The sequence below is a fragment of the Cryptomeria japonica genome, chromosome 11, assembly GCF_030272615.1.
Source record: "Cryptomeria japonica chromosome 11, Sugi_1.0, whole genome shotgun sequence".
In the NCBI taxonomy this organism is placed as follows: Eukaryota; Viridiplantae; Streptophyta; class Pinopsida; order Cupressales; family Cupressaceae; genus Cryptomeria; species Cryptomeria japonica.
The window spans coordinates 410719142-410743660 of record NC_081415.1 but is presented as its reverse complement, the minus strand read 5'-3'; the positions used below and the strand labels follow the sequence as shown (position 1 = coordinate 410743660).

Genomic DNA, 24519 nt, shown 5'->3' with positions numbered 1-24519 from the left:
GCAAATTCAATATATTAATTAATTATAGAGAACACGATTACTCACCATTTATATAAGCTTCATGCTTTTATCTTTGATAAGTTCCGATTAATGTTATCAGGGAGATCTCTTGATAGCAATATCGTCAGGAATAACTTGATTGACAAAAAAAGGCAAAAATGGAAGCTAATTTACCTTAAATAATAAAAATCTAATGCATTTTTCAGGCATTTGTCTCTTCAGCAAAACCCATCTGTTTTGATATTTCTAAAAGATTAATACAACACCACAAGAAAAAGTAAACATACACAATAAATGTTTGGTATGGTAGTTCTGAATCTGAACGCTGGATTATGATAGATTTTAAAACCATCCAAATACCTTTTTAAGATGTATACAAGAATAGCATCTAAATTGTGGGACACTAACGTAATTGGATGTTTTAATGTAATTGGATGTTCAATTATTCCAAGTTGGTTGAGCAAATCCAATACTGATAGTACATAATTGTTCCAAGTTCTTAGATCAGATGTCTAATGTTTTGTTGTTTGAAAATAGAGTAATCTAATTGACCAGAGAGTGCACATCCCTTACATGGCTTCAGTTTAACTTGCAATTATTGGGAAGTCAAACTCAATGTGGGTCAAAACTGAGGTGAAGAATCGAGACTCAGATTACTCAAGTCAAATTAGAATTGTCACAATGAAGCTAAGATAGAAATCCTACCCTAGACACAGCTTTGCAAAGGTTTTAAAGGACTTTAGGAATTTGTACCATTATAAGAGTTTCCTTTAGGGCTATCAGCAATTTTTCATCAAAACTTCACTGTTCAATAACTACTCAAAGTAAAAAGAAAAACTAAAAGATAGTTTACCTTTTTCACTTTCACAGGAATTTAAAAAGAAGCAACCTTTTGTCTAGAACTCTAAAAGTACTAAAAAAGGTCAGGGAAAGAGAGTGGAGCAGAAGGCAGATTGTTCAGTGCATAAGATAGTTCACCTTTTTCACTTTCACGGGAATTTAAAAAGAAGCAACCTTTTGTCTAGAACTCTAAAAGTACTAAAAAAGGTCAGGGAAAGAGAGTGGAGCAGAAGGCAGATTGTTCAGTGCATCTGGACTGTAACAAACCCAATTTAAAATCCCAAACCTAACTATGATTTACTAGAAGTCAACAACTTTTCACCTTTCCAAATGAAATTATGGAAGCTGTGACCTGTCATATATGCAGTTGACATGATTTATGTCAAGCCAAAATTTGACTAGTAATTAAATTAATGTTATCAGATTTCCACAATCCATGCTAATATCAGTTAGTTGCTTCTGGATTTGATTGTGTAACTTTTTTTTAGCATCAACATTTCAGATCACACTCCATGATCCATCATCAGGATGTTTGGAGAATAACAGGAGATGTAAGATTGTAAATTGCCCATAGTAATTAAATGATTAATTATAGGTGTTAATAAATTACGTCCATTAGTTGAGTCAATATTGCCTACAAAAATATTTTCCTTATGAAATGATATAAATGGGGAAACACTCTGACTAAGTCAAGTCAATATCCGTTGATAGATAACAGTTACAAGGAACCCATGTAGTGTAAGTGCCTAAAACCGGACAGGCATACATGGCAAGTTCAATGATGACCAATTGGCCCAGTATACAACCCGCATGACATGTAAAACAAAACATCCTCTTAGCTAATCTTCACTTAAGAAGCACTGGATCTAGCCATAGGACTCCCTTGCGTTTTATTGTAAGCTTATTGATCATTTATCAAGCATTCATGCTACACCGCCTTTGAAAATCTAATGTCCCTTTGTCATTATTTCTGTGTGTGGACCCGTGGATCTATGCCTTTATTTCTTGTTGGGCTCAAAACTTATTTTAACAGGATGCAGCGGGGACATGGCCTGATTTGGAAGAATAGGCACAATAACAAATTAAATAATATTTAATTTGAGCATCTCTAGATATGGGGCAACGATTTATTTAGAGGTTATGACAAACTCCATTTAATTATTTCAGATTATATGGCGAAGCATTGTAAGGGAGTTGCAAGTTGACTTTTAAGAGGATGTTATGATGACCAAAGTGGGATGCTGAAATTGAGGCGGAATCTTGACTTGAATAGAATTTTGAAAATTTTCTATTCTGATAATTAAAACAAGTCATGGTTGTTGAGATTTGGGCCCTCCTTTGTGCTACAATATGAGGCATTTGGTAGTGTTCTATTTTCTTTTGGCAAGTTGATTTGATGATTGGATCAACAGTATACAGCAAATATTAGATAACACTCAGGGATGCAGATTATTTGCATGCTATTGCAGAAAAATTGCATGTTATTATCCATTGATATAATACAGCATACTTTATCAATGAGAATACAGCTACAGTGTGGGGAAAGTGGTGGATAATTTATGAAAAGGCTATAGAGGTCATCATAGAAAAACGTGCTTTCTGTTTGAGAATTGATTATTGACAATCACCCCTTTCTTGACTACACAAAAACCCAAGCTGTTCTGCAATTGCCCTAGTGATTATTTCATTGGCAAAACCAGCAATCTCGCCTTTTATTTTTGCTAAAATGATTCTTTTGCATGCACCATTTTTCAACTAAATTTGTCTCAACTCTAATTCAATTTGCTTTTGGAAGCACTCAGAATAGGAAAACTCGTGCTTATCTTGGCTAATTATGGATCACATGTTATTTATAGCTTGGCAAGATATTTTGGAAGGATATTTTGGTATATTTCCTCAAGAGAAGCAATTGTTTTTGCACTCCAAAATTGTTGAACACCAGCACTTATAGTCTCTATTTTGCAAAGCCATACAAAAATCTAAAATCTAGTTAAGTATTCTAGAACATCTAGCATTATCCAGCACAGTTATATAGCCTCCCAAAATCTTTAAATCAATCAAATTTGTCAGTTTACATTCCATAACAGTTTCTAAGCTCCTCGGTCTTTAGCACCAGCTTATTACTCTGTCCCCAAACTTTTGTCTTTGGTCCTTTTCACTTTGATTCCATCAGATAAGAGAATGCATAGCGAGACAAAGAGACGTATACCAATCTAGCTCCCTAAGGACAATCTTGCTAACAACAATCAAATTCATATCTTCAGCGTAAAGAATAATAATTAGGATAACGATAAAAATTAATAAAAAATAAAAAATAAAAAAAGCTTTTAAGCATCAGGTTTTGATTAGTCGTTGGATTTATATTAGTTTTACTTTTTATTAGATTAGATTATCGATTACTTCATTTCTTTGTAATTACCATTTTCAAAACAGCAGAATATTATTTTCAAACCATTCAAACAAGCATTCAAAATCAGCACACAATTGATTCTCTTTCAAACAAACAACTAATCTGACAAAAACCAAGCAATGGCAAGCAAACAAAACAAACACTTTTATCAACAATTACATTCAAAAATCACAACTTTCAAAACAGCAGAATATTATGTTTAAACCATTCAAACAAGCATTCAAAATCAGCACACAATTGATTCTCTTTCAAACAAACAATTAATCTGACAAAAACCAGGCAACGGCAAGCAAACAAAACAAACACTTTTATCAACAATTACATTGAAAAATCACAACTCTCATTTCTCATTTCAAGCTCTAATAGCGTTGATTGAAATTGCAAGAAAACAAGGAAAGAAAAAACAGATTAATTTTTCATCAACTAAACTTATTGTTCATGTTTGTCCATTGAGATTAAATCCAAAACTAAGAGAGAAGTATATTCTGTTCTTGTTTGCATTGAGTTTATCATTGTCTCATAAAAAAAGTCTCTTTTCCACACATGCAACATATCAAAATCAAAAAAAGAAAAGGAAAAAACAAGAAACACATTTCTCTCAGCAATTAGTCGTGTTTACATTCAATTCATTTTTAGCATTTAAAACATACACAAAGTTAAGCTTCATCAATTATCATAGCATTGTTCATAGTATGCTTAGTATAGTTTAATAAACGGATTCATTATTAATTAGTCTTAGATAATTCACTTGTATTGCAATTTTGCACTTGGAATAACCACAAACATTTGTTGCAAAACATTGAAAAGAAAACATTCAACTTTTAGGACATTCAACATTCAGCATTCAACAATCAAGCAACCCAACACCAACAAATGCAAATAATCCAAAACTCGCCAATAAATCACAACCAGTCAAAAGTATTCAAACCAACACTCTAGGCACATTTTTCTTAAGTACACTTGGCATATCATGCCCATGTGTCCAAGGATCAAAGAAGATTGGATAGAGATCACCTTGCGAAAGTTATGGAAGTCGCCTCCTCTTGAAATCATCGAAGAAGAATATGCCCAAACCATACAATCAGAAATTGGCCATGAAGTTAATGCATTTAAAAGCTAAATTTGAAATAGAGGCTCTACATCTTGATATCTTCCCCCAAAATGCTTTCTGAGAACTTAGAACCATACAAACAAAAATCACCATCCCGCAAACTCCCCCAACTATCCACATTGTCATCACCACTCCACAATCAAACAACTTTGTCCTTTATAGAGCACTCATTCATCATGAAGAGTGTAGCTTGCCTAATCCCTCACCATTACAACCACTATTGCCTCATGAACAACAGTAGTCAGCTTTATCCTATAAATATAACCATGACTATGTCTACAATTGATGACTACATGTTATTTATTTCAAATTACAACCATTAGTGCCTACACAAATATTGTCATTATGATGATATAACTTGAGAAGCGCTTTGATTAAGTCAAGTTGATAACTGTTGATGAATAACAATTAACCATACTCAAGAGTAATAGCATTATTCTTTTATTACAAAATGATAGTTATAATCGATGTAATATGTTATTATTATCAATATGATATTATAGATGATTGCAAAATTGAATTGTTATGTGAATGGTGTTATAGATTAGTTAAAAAAAAAGTTATAATGTTGCATCTTACAATTAACTATTATTTTGACATGCAAAAGGTGTGCATGATCAAAGGAATAAATAAGGGACATATTTGTAATGTCCCCTTCCTAAGAACATCAGCATGATGGACTATTAGCCTATCCAAGTGGTACCTCTAGGCTAATGAGTTAGGATTAGGGGACTGTTGACGTGTATTTTGTACACAATCATACACAGAATAAAATACCCAAGGGTACCTTATCCTCTCTTGAGTAAAGCCTCTGATTGCTGAAGATATCGCGAAAAAGGATCAATCAGGATGACTTCAAGGTTCTTTTATGTAGGGTCTCTACGTGTGGATAAGCTCTTTGTGGTATGATGTGATTTGCTGGAATCACAAGGGGACTTACATTTGATGCCTGAACTTCTGATTTGCTTTGAATCTTGCTGGAACACAGGCTCTTGCTAGCTTTGATTTGAAAAAAGGAAAAAAGATGAGGGCGAGGAGAGGATCTAATCCTAATACTAAGGAATGTAGGAGCAATGATTGATCTTTGATGAAATTCTAACTAGGTCTTGTTTTGACATCGCAGGACCATCTCCACAAGGCTAGTGCGATCTTCGAAGGAAAGCTTTATGATGTTCAAATCATCACTGCAGGCATAGACACCATCAGGTTGATGCATATCAATGAAGAAGCGACAATTGAAGTTAAGCTTAAGCTGAATGATTCCAGTTGACTACACAAGGCAAGTTTGCAATCAACAAACTACTAGTAGTATGGATGTACGAATTCCACCATCAATCAAGCACATTTCTTCCACTCATCTAATAACATGAAATCAAACACGAGAAGTATAAAGACCATGCAAATTGTCGAATCGACCCATAAATTTCACCATTTCTTCAATGAAGTTACAAGTCTTTTACAACAACATCTTGGCAACAATCTTTGCCTTCTCTCTCTACTCTACTCTAATTGCTATTCTAATACTTCCAACTGCTTACTAACTATTCTAACTCTAACTATTTTCTAACTATTGCCTTTACAAATGAAATGCCAGGGCTTATATAGTGCCCTCAATACAATTCGATGGCTTAGATCAATTCGAGATCAATGGCCAAGATTCAACAATGAAAACCCTAATTAGGGTTTGTTACAACCATTACATAACATTTAATGCTTGACCAATGATAAAATTGTATTGCTTGGACACATGTCCTCTCTAGAAAATTCAACCAATGAATAGCTGGGGTAGGTACATCGGAGTTTGTGCCACCTTCCATGAGTTAGGTACATTGAATCTGGACATGCTGAGGTGGACCACACTGACTGGAGAAGTGATGACTAGGATGCCACCTCGTCTGACACTTGTAACTTGGTAGATATTCAACTTGATGTTGTTGAGAAGCTAGCTTTAATTAATTCATCTGGAACTATCTGCTTCTTCAACGAACCCTTGTTCTAACTTCTTGTGTCCTTGATGTGCAGGATGATTGATGTACCTCGCCTTGGAATACTGGATTGGAGAAGTCGCCCTTGATGACGTTAGTCCAAAGAAGGCCGTCCTTGTCGATGCTAGGCTGGAGGAGGTCGCCCTTGTCCTTGCTTGATCGTCCTTGATCTGGCTTGATTTTCCTTGATGAGAGCCTTCCGACTTGTAGATCCTTCGAGTTTGGGAGTCGCCATCTTGATACCTACACAACATTTCAAAATTAGTAATATATCTTGAAATCTAAAAATTAAACTTTAAAAGGAAGATTCAAGATTTTAATTTAGGAAACCTCATGATAAATCTTGAGTTATCATTTCCTAATTTAGGATTTTCAAAGCAAAATTTAAATCTTCAAAAATGGTGCCAAGGTGATTACGCCATACCTCCACTTGGGAATTAATTCTAAAAAATGATGCAAAAATAGGAGAATTCACTAGGCAAAATGTAGATCAAGACTCCCTTTAGCAAAATGCGCCCCCTTTAGCTTGGAAAAGAACTCCATCTTCCACTAGCTTCTTCAAGATCTGGAAATTCGCCTTCAAATGTCTTCAAAAATCTGGAAATTATCCTCCAATCTAGCAAGAAATACGCCTCTCCAATAGCCTTCAAGATGAATTTCGCCCTCCACTAGCTTCTCCACACTTAGTAGAAATTCGCTCCACTCCTCTGGATTTCGCACTTCCTTCCTTGTCCTTCCAAATCGCATTTGAAATGATGAGTGAATGATGGATTAAAATCGCCCAACACACCTCTCTTATATAGAGCGCTCACCATTTTATTTTCCCATAGGCCGACTTTGAAAATAAGCCAAAAATAAATAAAAATTAAATAAAAGAAGAGGCCGACTTTATAAATAATATTAAAATAATACCCCAAGCGCTCTTTCTTTTTATTTTATTAATAATAATTAATTTCAAATGCCTTTATAATTAAAAATTTCGATTTTAAGGCTCAAAATTAATTATTAAATGCCATGCGCCATCATTAAATGTCAATTTAATTTCAAAATATTTCAAGGTTTTATCGAATTTGGCATTTAATGCAATTTGAAGGATATTGGCGCCCAAGTATGGGAAAATAATAGATATCAACAAGATCGCTCTGGTCCCTTGGAGATGGACAGGAGCGCCTATACCTTTTGGACCTCACACTTCTTGTTTTTTACGTCCAAGACCTCATTTTTGACGTCCAAGATGGCATTTTTACTTAGAATTTCGAGTTCAATTTATTCGATCTTTGAAATGAGTGCACTTTAAAGCATTTTCGCCCTGGTCCCTTGGTGACGGACAGGAGCGATTTCATCTTTTGTCCTTGGTCTTTGTCCTTTAGATCACCAAATCAAGTTTGGAGGTAAGCAATGACCTTCGTTCATCTCTTCTATGCATGTTCAACCCGCTTCTTCAAGGCAAAAACGTGCTTTCCCAAGATTTTCGCCCTGGTCCTTGAGTGAAGGACAGGAGCGATTTTGCATTTATAAGCTCACTTGTGTTTTGCTAGCTTCGAAAATTATCTTCAACGGATCGATTGCGTCTTCCTTCACCCACCTCAAACGCGAAACTTGCCTTCCTTTTGCCAAAAACTTGTCTTGAGGGAAAATCGCTCTGGTCCCTTGGAGAGGGACAGGAGCGCCCTGGCCTTTATGAGCTCATTTATGTCTTGTTAACTTTCAAAACTATCTTCAATGGGTTGATTACGTCCTCCTTCATGCCTTTGATGTCTCAATTTGTCCAAAAAAGGTCAGGAATGACTCCACTAAGCTTTTTTACTCTGGACCCTTGGTGAGGGACATGAGCGATTCGCCTTGGACCCTTGGAGAGGGACAGGAGCGCTTTTCGCTCTGGATCCTCAATGAAGGACAGGAGCGAAATTTGACTTTTTGAACTCTCCATCAGGATAATTTTTATGGAATATAACATTTAAGTATGAGTGATACTTTAAGTTATATTCCATACATACTTTCAGGATGTTTGAGAGTGGTTTCAGACCTCCAGGAGTTATATAGAAAAATCTAGTTTTTTGAGGTTTTTCAGTTTCCAGACTTAGTCAAATTTCAGGATCAGGACATTCCAGACTTAGCCAAATTTCAGGATCAGGACATTCCAGACTTAGCCAAATTTCAGGATCGGGACTTTCAGACTTAGCCAAATTTTCAAGATCAGGACATTCAGACTTAGCCAGATTTCAGGATCAGGACATCACTCAAGCCGGACTTGCTATCCTATTGATCTCCCCAACAGCACTCAAAATGCAAAGGCTAACTAACAAAACCCTAAAAGACCAAAAAAACAAACCCTAAAAAAACAAAAAAAGCAAGGGTCCCCATTTGCAATGGGGCGATGTGTGAAAACGTCACAACAGGGACTTATGATGACGGTTTGATCCAACAATTTGGTAGTGGCGGGTGTTCCATTAAGTTCAAGCGGTTGAGACATGCATAACACCCTTTTTTGGAGTGGTTTTGAATAGTTTTCCAATAATATTTTTAGTAAGTCAGCCTAGGCACTGACTAAGCCAGTTGTCAGTGTTACTATTTTTAGATTTGTCTGTGGATGTAGTTAATATTGATATCTTGAAATTTAATATAGTCTAATGCTTTTAATTTAAATAACCATAGATTATAAAGTTAAATTAAATATTTAACTTTACCGTTTAATTAAATATTGACTATATGGCACACAAAGTTAAAATTAAAAGGGGCTAAGTGCTAAATATTAAATAAATTGACTTTATGAGTTTGCGCACCCACTTTTTGGGAGACAGATTTTTAATCATATTAAAAAAGCATCCCCAATTGAGTCGCATTCCATTATTCATCATCAAGATAGTAGAGAACTAAATGGCAGATATTGACAAGTAAGCAAGTTTCAATGCCAACAAATGAATATTATTGAAGAAGAATTATGCATGGCAACATTTTGGGAAAGTATTTGGAGCATCAAGCATTAAGATTACAAGAGGCGAGGATGAAGGTCCTTTAAAGGGAATCTAAAGACATGACCTAAGCGTGAAAAGAGCATGGAACTGTAGGGGAGTTCAAAGATTTATTTCAAAAATGATTACTCTATAGTAACAGAGAACAAATAAATGTGGCAGACACAACACATGGTGTTAGTATCAAAATTCAAGGAGCAGCTTCAACAGTGTGTACACATTCATAAACTAAGTCACGTTTAACCATGACTTCAATAGGTATAGCAACAAATTTACAGACAACCATATTAAATTTTATATCAAGTCTCGTACATATTTTGTCTAGGATACCACAATTGATTAATGATGGTGGAAGAAAGGCAAACCTAGAAAATGATGTAAATGACCTAGATCGGTCATCTGAAAGGTATGACTTATTTTATTTTTATATTTGTGGATTAAGGAGGTAAGGCTACTTGTGATGATTAAATTTTTCACATATAATACAATTATCACGATAAAAAGTCCAAGGGTTATCTATTTTTGCACACCAAGCTCAAGAAGCTTAGTTAAGGCCGCAAATGTTAGGTTCATGTATCATTAACCTTACATACCCTAAGTATATTTTGTGTTTCCAACAATCTTGGAAGGTTTATTTGGACACCTAGGGTGTAATTAGAGAAATAAATCAAATTTAGATTCACCTAAAATCTTGACATTAGTTGTCATATGAATTTATGAGGGAGTTGGAGCACTACAGTGATGTTCACAATTGACTTTGGAAACGTTAAAGGCATATTTCCAATTATGGGAACTAGAGGAAGGAGTGGAGAATCTTGTTGTAACAGAAGGTGAGTTAATGGAATCCAAAATGGAGTGCTACATTTGAGGATGCATACCATTAGGGAGTTATGAGTCAAAGATGCCTTTATAGTTATGTTTTCTATTTGAGAATTCATAGATTGGGCTCATGTGATGTCCATCTGAAGATGTAATGTCCCCATTCTCAGTCCAAGTTTAAGTGGAAATAATTTAATTAATTATATTAAGTTGTCCAAATTAATGGTTTTTCAGACAAGTTGTATTTAATTAATTGTGTTCTTAAGTTGAATATTTTATTAAGTGACTTTACTAAAGGCCAAAAGTGAAAATATTATGAAGCCACTTTTGAAGTTAATAGAAATAATATTTAAAAAGTGATTCTATGATTCTGAAACGTTACAAATGTTGCTATAAAGGGAGGCTGAGGAGAAGGAGGACAATAAAAAGTTTTACAATTTCTCTTTATGAGATTTGTGCCTGTGGCCAGCTTTCTACCAATGGAAACCCAAATTGTTTCTTAACAAACGGAAGTCCAAAAGGAAGAGAGGTCCCATCCAAGGATTGACATTGAGCTAAAGATTTGGAGTTTGGAGACGAAAACCCTCGAAATCCACTGGAGAGCAATTTTATACAGAAATTCCCTTTGTCCTAAATCGACATATTTCCTTCCAAATTTACGGAGTTTGCAATTTACAAATTCATTTGAAATTTCGCAGGCAAAAATAAATTTGAAGGGGCAAGCCATTTCTTGTATTGGGAATAACAATGTGGTTTCTATCATTCTGATTACCTCTTTGTCATGCCCCTGAATTGATACCCTAATTGGCATTCATTAATCAGTAGACATAATCGGAGAAATTGTCATACCACAGTAAGACTTCACAATTTCTCAAGGTCAGATCACAGTCATTACCAGATCGTAGTTCTTTATAATGCAGATCGTTGTTCTTTTACTATGCAGATCGTGGGTTCTTGTATGCACCACCTTCTTCCCTTATCCTAACAATAATCATCCCCAACCGATTGTGATTAATTAAACTAAACAAAGTGGGTGGTTTGTTATTGAAGGGATGCAATTAGCAACTAGATAGACTCTCCACCATCAGTCACATCCCTGAAGAGGAGTTGCCACCCCACACACCAAATGAAGGGATATAAATGGGTCATGCTGGCTTCCAAGATCATCATCGAAGGTGTCTGATCTATTATAGTCATTAATTATTTCTCTCAGCAGTTCAACTTATCACTACACTTGGTATGAATTCCTGTGCATAGCATAAAGTGCTGTATCTATATACATAATTACTGCATATTTCATGATTTATGATGTAATGCTTTATGATTGCTTATTCATATATAAATCAGTAAATAGGAATGTAATTATATATATGCTGCGGTTGGTTTGTTATTTGTCAAATATATTCCTGCATATGTTCTCAATGTCTACCAGTATATTTGCGTATATTCTGAACATTTCCAGCCCTGATAGAGGGAGAGGGGATTACAAGTAGGAACAGTGTTGTGGTTACCTTCTAGGCACACCACCTTCTGGTATAAGACCGGGGAGTGCCATGAGTCCAAAGGGATACAGAGGGTACTGCCTTTGGGCCTATGAAGGATAGACTTTCAGGGCACCCTATTGTGATGGCCCTCGTGCTCTCTATCATGGTGAATGGTTGCATTAATCATGAGACTTAGGATAGAGGTGACAAGATTAAGGGGAATGGTTATAGGATACCTCACTAGGTATTCCACCTCATATGGATGGCACAAGCCACATGAGGCCAAGGAGGAGATAAGGTCCGCCCTTGAGCCTAGGGTAGAGGGTCTCTAGGGCACCTATCTAGTCATCCTATTCTATGCCCTTCTATGATTGAACTCTCTCAAGCGTAATTTAATCTTGTAATTAGGCCTATGCTTTATATATGTATGGTTGGTGTTTCCCAATGAATAGATCTATTCAATGAAATATGATTGTGTGTATTTCCTAACTCACTTGCAAGGTTTCAATCAAAGTGACAGGTATCTCTAACCCCTATCTCACTTCAATTAGGGCAAATTTTGGGTATTTATAATTTGGAGACATTACAAGTGGTATCAGAGCATGTTCTTGCAAGCCTAAGGGAAAATAGTTGATGCAATTAAGTCAATAAGCTTTAAGGGCTATAGAAAGGGGAAGGAAGAAAGCTACCATAGCCCAGGACAGCAAAAAAAAGGAACAAGAGGAACAAGAGTTTAGAACCTTTATGGAAGAAACCGCTCAAGCCCTACAAAACATAACAGCAACCATAAGTGACCTTAGGGCAAACCCAAGCAATGAGAGGGAAAACACCCCTAGTCAATCAAAAAGCGATCATAGGACCACCAGGGAGTCAGCCCCAAGAACAAACTAACCAACTTTCCTATTTAGCGAGGAACCATCAAGGAGAAGAGAAGAAACAAATACCCCCAACACAAGGTAACTCATTGCAGAATATGCAAGACTAGACCCTAAAATAAAAACGAGTATCCCTTTTTTTGAGTTTTGTGACACCGATGCAAGGAGGAACCATAGGAAAAGACAACATAAAGTGGGGAAAATTACCATCCCCAACTTTGATGGATCTAGAAAGATCACAGCCCATTCATGGATTCAAAATCTGGAAACATACCTCACCCTTTGTCCTATGAGAGAAAAGGATGCCATTTCATTCACCATACTACAACTAGAAGGAATGCCACATGAACGGTGGCATCATGGCCTAGTTACTCAAGACCATAAAAATATAAAAACCTATGAGGCTTTCAGGAAAAGACTTATTGAAAGATTCAACCAAGCTCACCCTCGGAAGCATTTCAAGGAGCTAACTAGAATAAGGCTAAAAGGAACTCTTGAGGACTACAATACCGAATTCCAAAGGCTAGAAGTCATGGTTCCCAATATTTCGGAAGAATGACTCACTTATCTATTTTTAGAGGGACTATCAGACTCCCTCCATGGCCTAGTAAGCGCCTTCAACCCCACTACACTCCAAAAAAGTGATTTTAAAAGCCACACAACTCGATGCCAAAACCAAAGAAAAGGACCACTCTAGGAAGGCATCCTCAAAAGACAAACACTTCCATGGAAAGGAGGGGTACAAGAAAGCATTCCTTTCCTATGATGACCATGAGGAACTAAGAAGGAAGGACCTATGCTTTGATTGTAGAAAGAAAAGGGAACGAGGACACAAGTGTGGGCAAGAGGAAAACCAAGAAGGGAAGTTATGCTTTAGATGCAAAGATACATGGAAGTCGGGACACTCATGCAAACAGCCGAAAGAGGAGTAACCAATGCTGCAAGTGTGGGGAAGGTTGGGAACTTGGGCATATATGTGGAAAAAGGAGCCATGCTCACCATATTGAAACTATACCTAATGAAGAAGAGGAAGCTCCAAGTAAAAGAATAAGGCATAATGAAGACAATGAAGAAGGTGGGACTTTGGCCTCCATTTCAAGGGCATCAAAACATCACCCCTTTAAAATCCGAGGTATGATCAAGGGAAAAAAAAGTAACAGCCCTTTTTGACAGTGGGGCTACCCACAATTTTATAGATGAGAAATTAGCTACAAGATTGAAGTTAGAAACAGAAGACTTCAAGGGATTCAAGGTGGCTTTAGTGGATGGATTCACTACACCATGCACAAAAAAGATCTCCCAGCTTAATATCACTATGGGAAAACACAAATTCAAGGACAAGTTCTATATTGTAAAACTAGGGGATACCAATGTAATTTTGTGCACCCCTTGGCTACATTCGTTAGAAGATGTCAACCTAAACTTCTCAAAATTAGAAATATGTTTTGAACACAATGGGGAAAAGGTGTTATTGCAAGGTCTATCCAATGGGTCTCCTAGGGTAGTTTCAATTAAAAAGATAGAGGATAGAGGGAAACCTTAGGCATGAGCAAGTAGAATGGGTGGCTCAATGCTTAATCTTAGATAAAACTTCTCCCAAAGAAAAACCAATCCATGTTGACATACAACCCTTACTAAAAAGGCATAAAAAGGTTTTTAGTGCCATTCTTCCAAGCCTCCCCCAAAAAAGGGGCTTTGAACACTCCATTGAACTAGACGAAGGGTCAAAACCAATTGTCACCACCCCCTACAGCCACCCTCACAAATATAAGGAAGAAATTGAAAAGACCATAAAGGAATTGCTAGATATGGGGCATATCCAGCCAAATTCCAGTCCATTTGCCTCATCCATTGTACTATTAAAGAAAAAAGATGGCACAAAGAGGATGTGCATTGATTATAGAGCATTGAATAAAAAAACAATAAATAGATATCCCATTCCTCAAGTCAATGAGCTTGTTGACGAACTCCATGAGGCAATCTACTTTTCCAAAACTGACCTAAGGTCGAGTTATCACCAAATAAGATTAAGGGAGGAGGACATACCAAAGACAACCTTTAGGTGCCACTATGGCCATTTTGAGTTTCTTGTCCTACCATTTGGGCTAACCAATGCACACGCCACTTTCCAATCTTGCATGAACCATATCTTCAAAGGGCAACTAAGAAAGTTCTTATTGGTTTTCTTTGTTGAAATCCTAATCTATAGCAAAACTTGGGAGGAACACCTAAAACATGTAGATGAAGTCCTAGAAATACTTGAGCAACACTCCTTATTCGCCAAATTATCCAAATGTGAGTTTGGTATGGAGGAAAACTTGTACTTAGGGGACAAAATCAATACTCAAGGAGTAAAGTGGATGAAGAAAAGATTGAGGCAATTCAAAGTTGGCCAAAACCCAAGACTAACACACCTCAAAGGGTTCTTTGGGTTGTGTAGTTACTACCGAAGATTTGTAAGAGGATTCTCAAAACTAATTGCACCACTCACTAGTCTAACTAAAAAGGGAACATTTTCTTGGAATGACGAAGCACAAACATCTTTTGAAAAACTCAAGGAAGTGATGAGTTCCTGGCCTATGTTAGTAATACCAGATTTCACCTCACCCTTCGAGTTATATTGTGATGCTTCAAGGGAAGGGATGGGGGCACTGCTAATGCAAAATAAACACCCATAGCCTTTGAGAGTAGGAAACTCAAGGACATAGAAAAAACATACTCGGTTTATGACAAGGAGATCCTAGCAATTATGCATGCCCTTGCAAAGTTTAGACAACACTTGATTTGCGAGAGATTCATTGTGAAAATTGACCACAACAGTTTAAGATTTTTTCTAAACCAAAATGACTTAAATGATAGACAACAAAAGTGGGTAAGTTGCAAGCATACGACTTTGACATTGAATACATGAAGAGAAAAAAAAACATTGTGGTCGATGCCTTGTCACAAAGACCCCACCTCAGTTCAATGACAACAATATCCACATAATGGAGAACATCTATACTCACAAAATATGCTAAGGACTCGTTCTCAAGTGATATAATAGAAGGGAAGATACAAGATGAAAGGTATTGGGTTATGTATGACTTAATTCTCCATATACATCACACCAAGATCAAGGGTAAAGAAAGAAATTTTGAAAAACTATCATGACAACCCATCAATTAGACATCAAGGGTATTACAAGACATATAAACAGATTAGGAAGAGATTCTCATGGAAAGGCCTTAAAGGAAATGTGTTAAAACATGTTAGGGAATGTATGATGTGTCAAAGGAACAAAGAGGAGCATACATATCCGACAAGACTACTCCAACCTTTGCCCGTACCAAATCAAAAATGGGAAAGCATGTATATGGACTTCATACAGGGCTACTAAAGCTACAAGGGAAAGATTGTATCTATGTGGTGGTTGATTGCTTAACCAAATACGCACACTTCATGGCTATATCAACAAAATTTAAGGGCCCCTAAGTAGTCAAAGTCTTCTTTAAAGAAGTTTTCAAATTGCATGGACTACCCCGAAACATTGTGAGTGACCAAGACAGTCATTTCCTCAGCATATTCTAGCAAGAGCTATTCAAACTAGTTGGAACAGAGTTAACTCCAAGCACTAGCTATCATCCACAAACCAATGGGCAAACCAAGATTGTCAACAAATGGTTGGAAGGGTATTTAAGGAATTATGTCAGAGGCCAGCAAAATGCACAGATCAAGTGGCTTCATTTGGGGGAATACTGCTATAATACCACCCATCTTATGTTTATAGGGATGAGCCCATTCCAAGCATTATATGGATACACAGCAACATCCTTCAAAGACTTGATTCATTCAGAGAGCCATGTGTTGGAAGCCAAAGATTTCATACAACTACTATGGATATTATTAATGCGCTAAAGGACAATCTCCACCACGCACAAAACCAACAAAAGATGTATGCGGATAAGAAGAGGACTGAACGAACTTTCGAGATCGGAGATTTGGTCTTTCTAAGGTTGCAACCATACAAGCAATCATCACTCAAAGCAAGTGGAGCGGAGAAACTTAAGCCCCGGTTTTGTGGACCATATAAAATATTGAGGGTAAGAGAAGTGGCCTACGAATTGGAGCTCCCCACAAATAGCTGGATTCACAACGTGTTTCAAATATCTCGCCTTAAGAAAGTGTCGAGACAACATGTTATCCCCTATGTAGAGTTGCCACCCCTTGATGATGAGGGCAAATTGATCTTGGAACCAGAGATTATCTTTGATGTATGGGAAAAATGACTAAGGAACAAAACTATTGAGTACCTTGTCAAGTGGAAAGGCCTACCCACCCAAGACGCAACTTGGGAGGAAGCTGAGATATTTGACCATCCAAACCTAACGTTGCTTGAGGACAAGCAAATTTGGGAGGGGAGGACTATCACGCCCCCGAATTAATACGCCAATTGGTATTCATTAATTAGCAAACATAATCAGAGAGTTTGTCTTACCACAGTAAGACTTCACAATTTCTCATCGACAAATCACAATCATTACCAAATCATAGTTCTTTATAACACAGATTATGCTTCTTTTACTATGCAGATCATGGGTTCTTGTATGCATCGTCTTCTTCCCTTATCCTAACAATAAACATCCCCAATCGATTGTGATTAATTAAACTAAACAAAGAGGGCGGTTTGTTATTGAAGGGATGCAATTAGCAACTAGATAGACTCTCCACCATTGGTCACATCCCTAAAGAGGAGTCGCCACCCTACACACCAAATGAAGGGACATAAAGGGCTCATGCTGGCTTCCAAGAAAATCATCTAAGGTTTCTGATTTATTATAGTCACTAATTATTTCTCTCAGCAGTCCGACTTATCACTATAGTTGGTATGAATTCTTGTGCATAGCATAAAGTGTTGTATCTATATACATTATTACTACATATTTCATGATTTATGATGTATTGCTTTATGATTGCTTATTCATATATAAATCAGTAAATAGGATTCTGATTAATTATATTTTGCAGTTAGTTTATTATTTGTCAAATATATTCCTGCATATGTTCTCAATGTCTACTAGCATGTTTGCATATATTCTGAACATTTCTAGCCATGATAGGGGGAGAGGATTACAAGTAGGGGAACGGTGTTGGGGTTACCTTCCAGGCATGCCACCTTACAGTATAAGACTAGGGAGTCCCACGAGGCCAAAGGGGTATAGAGGGTACTGCCTTTGGGCCTATGAAGGATAGACTTTCAGGGCACCCTATTGTGATGGCCCTCATGCTCTCTATCATGGTGAATGGATGCAATAATCATGAGACTTAGGATAGATGTGACAAGATTAAGGGGAACGGTTATAGGATACCTCCCAAGGTATTCCACCTCATATGGATGGAACAAGCCACATGAGGCCAAGGGGGACATAAGGTATTCCACCTATGGTCCTATCTAGTCACCCTATTCTATGCCCTTCTATGATTGAACTCTCTCAAGCTAAGTTACCGGTTCGGGTTCGGATTCGGGTTCGGATTCGGGTTCGGATTCATGGATTCGGCAAAAAAATAAAAAAAAATCTTGGGTACGGGTACGGGTTCGTCTATATATATATATATATATACCCATATACTATATATATGGTCAATATATACAATCCGTACAAAAATTAAATATACAATGTGACTTTCCATATATATATGATAAATGATAAATGATAAATCCATAATTATTAATTGCCAATGCCAATAAATATTTATATATCACAAATGTAATCAGTAAACTAATAACTAAAGTCTAATATCATATTCATAATTTGCAAAAAAGATAATATTCAAGTTTCAAGTCTTTTTTAAAAAGTCATAAAGGGGCGAATTAGAGTTTTATTATTAAAAAACTATTTTAAAAAGTCTTTTTTTATTTTTTTTTTAACCCGTGGGCCCTGTTTTTGGGAAACCACAGGCCTGGGTTCACGCGGGTCCTCCTGGGTTCACCCGGGTCCTCCTGGGTTCAACCTGGGTCCCACCCGGGTCCTTCCCAGGTAGTCGGGTTCCCTGTGGGTCCTACGTCGGGTTCCCTGTGGGTCCTGCGACCCAGGTCCTCCTGGGTCCTTCCCAGGTGGTCGGGTTCCCTGTGGGTCCTACGTCGATTCCCTGTGGGTCCTGCTTCCCTGTGGGTCCTGCGACACAGGACCCACAGGGAACCCGACCACCTGGGAAGGACCCAGGAGGAACCCAAGGAGAACCTGAGGAGAACCAGGACCGACGCAGGACCCACAGGGAACCCGACCACCTGGGAAGGACCCAAGAGGAACCCAAGGAGAACCCGAGGAGAACCAGGACCGGGCAAGAACCAGAACCGGAACCCAAGCCAAAAGGGGAAGAACTGGTAACTTAGCTCTCAAGCATAATTTAATCTTGTAATTAAGACTATGCTTTATATATGTATGATTGGCGTTTCCCAATTAATAGGTCTATTCAATGAATTATGATTATGTGTATTTCCTAACTTACTTGCAGGGTTTTAATCAAAGTGATAGGTATCTCTAACCCTATCTCACTTCTATTAGGGAAAAATTTGGGTATTTATAATTTGGGGACATTACACTCTTCCACTAAATCTCTTAAGTATTTATTGTTGGACATTTATTAAGTACATGATGACTATTTGTGAGATCTCAATTGCCCTTTTATTTGTTGGTCATGGGTTTATATGGCACTATGTAAGGAGTTCGATGGCTTCAAGGAGAAAGTATGCAAGGTAAATTAGCAATTATTGGTCAAGTGGAACCTTCACCTAGTCAGAGATGATAAAAAAGGTGAATCGTTGGTTGTTTCTTCTTAGTTGTCTGATGTTGGAAATATTACATGAAACAACTAAGTGTAATAGCTCATTTTAAAGGTCTTGAAAAGTTATTTTTAATGGATGCCTTGGATTAAAGACTGTTCATGAGAATATTATTATTCCTCAAAAAGGTGAATTTTAATGGACGCCTTGGAAAAAAGACTATTCATGAGAATATTATTATTCCTCAAAAAGGTGAAAAGTCCACCATAAAGTTAATTATTTATTTTATTAAAGGAGTTTTGGAGCGAATAAGAAAAAAACAATGTTCCACAGAGTTTCGTGATGGGGTGACATGGGGACAAGTTTCAAGAACGAGGAAGCTCATTTTAAAGGTCTTGAAAAGTTATTTTTAATGGACGCCTTGGAAAAAAGACTCCGTTCATGAGAACATTATTATTCCTCAAAAAGGTGAAAAGTGTGCCATAAAGTTAATTATTTATTTTATTAAAGGAGTTTTGGAGCGAATAAGAAAAAAACAATGTCCCACAGAGTTTCCTGATGGGGTGACGTGGGGACGAGTTTCAAGGATAAGGGACCAAGGGCGGGGAGGAGGGGGGGCGACAGTGATATGCATATAGTACTTTAAAACTATTTATAAAAAGATGCAAAAGAATTACATTTCAAATGGAATTTTGGCAAATTAGTAAAATAGCAAAAATGCAAATACTCAACTTTAAAATCTTAAATACTTGAATACTAAATAAGATTTAACAAATAAAAATGTCAAATTGGAGATTTCTATTATATCAAAAATATCATAAAGATGATTACAAGTATACTGATATCAAAATAAGTACAACAAAATGTAGTGAAGGGAGGCCTCTAATCATCCCCAAACTCCTCATCACTAGACTGAACTCCTCATGGTCAAGCTCCGCCAAACTAACACCAACCAGCCTAGCATCTAAAGTCGTGGCATCCTCATCAATCTTTGTTGGCTCATCTAGCTCTACATCCTATTGTGTTGCTAGACTCTCTTTGTACACAAGTGTCTTGCGGTCAATGACACGCAAAGCACTATGTACAACCACAAGCTTCTTTGCTCTCGTAGAGGTAAGTTTGTTCCTTTAAAGAGACTGGATGAAGCTATAAGTAGGCCAATTCCTCTCAACAACTAAAGAACTAGAAACTTGAGATGGCAATGAAATGGCTAGAGTGGTAGTCAAAGATCCTCATCCATGGCAATTCCACAACAAAATTGAGTTCTCTTGTGCCATAGTTGCCATATCTATCTTGGCCGCCTCAAAAGAACCCCTAAGAGTAGCAAATTTGGTCCATTCGGTGTGAATCATGTTTGCATCTGGAGGATCATACATCTTCTCAATGGCCTTAAAGAACCCTGCTTGCACCTCAACATCATGTATCGATGGAACTCTACAAGACCTAGTCTTGTACCACTTAGGATTCAATGCATAGGTAGCCATGTGCAAGGGAGTGTTGAGCCTCTCCCATCTCCGATGAATAATTGGCTGAATGTGCTTATTGTAGAAAGCTAATGTGGGGTCCTCTTGCACGGCAACCCTCATCTAGTCAAGCATAGAATCAATGCACTCATACATCTCTCCAAGCTTAGGTGCATCCACATCCCCATATATGATGACTTGGAAAACTGGAGCAATGATGGAGACTATATTTTGTATCACTCCAAAACACATCACTCTTTACTATATCCTTCACCCTCCTCCCCCATTTTGTCCTAAAATCAAACCACCAATTCCAATCTACTCTCATAACCATGAGTTGCAGTGACTCTTGCAACTCAAGCATTCTATCCAAGAGAATGAAATAGGATGCATATCTGGTCTCAAAAGGTTTCATGAACTCCTTACAAAAGCTCCTAAAGAGTGCATGTGAAGTGTGATGGTTGCAAATAAACATCTACACATCTCTAGCATCACTAACCACAACTCTAATCCACTCAATCTTCCACATGTCCTTGTCATGGCATGCACATAACAGAAGTCTACCAAATATACCTGTAAGCTGCTTCAACAAGTTTCCCCACAACTTTGCACGCATGTGTTGCATCTCTCACTACTTGCACCACATTTTGTGGCCCAACCTCCTCAATAGCCTCTTTGAGGACCTGAAATTGAAAATCAACATCTTTGCAATGCCCTGTACAATCAACTGCCTTAAGAAGGTATGGGCCCTCTGTACATGTAACCATGATATTGATGACAGGAATATGGTTAATGTTCGCCCACCTATGCATGACTATACTCCATCAAGTCTTCACCCAACATTCCTTCATCCTCTCCGTCAACACATTGACCTTGGAATAGTTCTTATCCAAGATCGTGGTCCTCAATTTGGTGTCACCTGGTGGCAAATAAGATGGTCCTCCCCTTGCTACAATCAACATCATCTCCTTATGATAAGGAGACCGAGCTACATGAAATGGGATGCCATTGGCAAAGAACTTGTCAATAGCATCATCAATCTCATCCTTCAGCTACACATTGAACAAATCAGCTATGGGGTTACTTTGCAACTTGTGTTTCCCCTTACCCTCTCTTGCATGGGCAATGGCACTAGAAGAATTTGGCATCACTCCTACTCTCGTCCGCAAAGTATGACTAGAACTCTCTAGCTGGCTCTACTAAACATGTGTCCTATGAGACAAAAGTAGTAGGCATAGGTGTAGTTGCAATATCATCAAAACACCCCAAAGCTTGTTTATCTCAGCTCTATGCTTGAGGTTTGCCGCTTGTGCCAAAAAAAGAACATATATCTACACCTTTTCCTAGAATAAAAATAAGGTATGCATTAACTCTAGATTCTAGAACACAAAAGTTGCATTTCCACTTCCTTGTGCCACTAGTTGTCCCCGACCTGCTTGGTAATTTTGTTGCAAAATGTCTAAGAGGAGACTTGCGATCAAAAGGACTCCTAGCATACTATGCTAGTAATGCGGAGGGGCACTCTATACTAGTTGCACTTGCCATGGAACTAGTTTGGGCTTCAAGATCAGCCCCATGGTCACCCCCCTTAGCCTCGAGTTCATATTCAAATTCAGTTTCACTGAGAATGAACCTCTACCTCATCCTCACTCATGTCATGAGAGCTCATTGTGACACTGCAAAACACAATATAAATTCTGTAAGTGCCTAGTTTAACAAATTTGAAAATTAAATTTAAATTTTTAATCATAATTCCATAAAGATGGCTGAAAATGCATAGTCATAGATTCATTTCAATGTTCATTGTTCATTATAGATTTTGAAAAATGAAATTGAAAAAATAGCCCTAGAAACCTACCTTTTGCTTAAAAAATCCCTCCAAGTTAATGTAGAATCCCCCTCCTCTTCTTCTTCTTGCTCCTCCCCTCTTGCACTTGCAACACCTCAATCTCACTCCTTCAATCCTTCACTCACTCGTTTCTTTCCTCTTCACCTAGCTGCTGGAAAACTTAAAAAAAACAAATGTGAGGAAAAAATGAGGATATGAGAGTGTGAGTGTTTTGTAAAGCTTAGAGGGTTTGGAGGGGGCCCACTTGCCATTAGAGATCAACCCTAGGCACAAAAAATCAAAAAAAAGAGATTAAAAAAAAAATACTTCGTCCCCGAGACATTTGAGAGACGCCTAGGTATCCCTGGACGTCACAGCATCCCAGCAAAGTTTTGGGCGTTTCGACGGTGGTTGGGGTACAGTGAGGGGACGTCCCCGACTCATACCCACATCGGGTAATATTTTGTAGCTTCAAAAAGTTATAAAATAAGGTTGAGGGTTGTTGATGAATTTGATTTTGCTTCTGCATTTTGGAGAGAACTTGTGTTCTTCTCAAAACCCTTGAAGATGAAACCCTCTTGAGTTTGCTAGTTTATGTGTAAGATCCTCCCTAGTTGGTTTATGGTGGTTTCACTTTTAAAATCGCATTGGAGCTTCAATGGAGTTTGTCGTTTTCTACAAAGACCTTGAAGTTTGCTGATATATGTTGAAGTTTTGGTTTGATTAATGTGTTGAGCTTTTGGCAGAAATTTTTATGGTGTTTGAAGATTCCTCTAGTCATCCCATGCTGGTCGTACATCTGTGGTTGCCTGTGAAACTCTAGAGAGACCGTACCATCATTCCAAGCTTGTGGAACTGTGACAATAGGTTAAAATCAGCAAAGCTTGTTAGATTTATTCTCCTTGAATCTGGGCAACAAGATCGTATATGGATTTGAAGGGGTTGCAGCATGGCTTGTGTTGTGTGAGGGGATCGTATCATTAAAAGGTTTCCAACAGCTTGGTGTGAGGTCTTCAAATCTTGGTCGCCCTAGTTTTGAAGGCTTTTTCCAATCAAAAAGGGATGCCCAGCTTATGTGCTTAATTTGCAACAATTTTCAGGTAGAAAGGAGCTTTTTTGTGGCGTTATGAATTTTTCAGGGAAATCGCCCCTGCTGGTTCCACCGCCATTATTACTGTCATGACTGTGAAATCCTTTCAGACTTCCTGAGCTTAATTTGTCTGTGGATTGGAAGCTATTAAAGGTTCACTGGATTAGTTTGGTGCTTACCCGTGTCTTGGGAAGGTGATTCATGCATGTTTGGTGACTGCAAACGATGGTTAAACTTGCTGTTTGGGACTGCAGCAGCACTTTAGCTGACCTGCAAACAATCTTTCTGATATAGCAGACCTGTAGCAGATGTTCCTTAAGCTTACTGCTGCAGCTGCAGTGATGTATAATTGAAGATCAGGTATATTTTGGAAGGTGGATGATATTGCAATAGCCTGCAATCTGCTACAGCAGACCTGTAATTGTCTTTTACATCACGTGTTGAGGTATTTTCATAATGATTGCACGTGTTAACCACTTCATATAATGAATCTCAGTAATGGTAAGTGCTAATCTTCCAATTAATCTTGCACAAAATATCAGAACTTTATGGCAACCCAATATCTTATTGCAAAACACATTAAAAGTTTGTGACAGTGATCATCTTTCATTGCATGTTCATTTTCTCAGTTATGGTTGTGGTTTCCATTAGCAAAAAATTTTCAAAAAATCAGGGGTCGTTACAAAATCCAAGTTGCCAGCTTTTGGGAGCGCCGTGAGGAAGAGGGGAGGCACATGAGCTAAGGTGACATAACGTCCTAGAAGAGAATTTGCCACCCATATCCTCTTGACATGTTTGGACATAGAGTTCATGGGTCTGCATAAATAGTCCAGCTTTGGAACAGATATTAATTAATAAAGGAAACTAGCATGGGCAAAT

General features: G+C 37.6%; 1 protein-coding gene across 1 annotated transcript in view; it reads right to left on the bottom strand.

Moving 5' to 3' along the window:
* LOC131041462 (polyadenylate-binding protein-interacting protein 12) overlaps positions 1–24519 on the bottom strand; it is a 94042-nt gene that overhangs the window by 1007 nt on the left and 68516 nt on the right. The gene's annotated exons all lie outside the window — the stretch shown is intronic.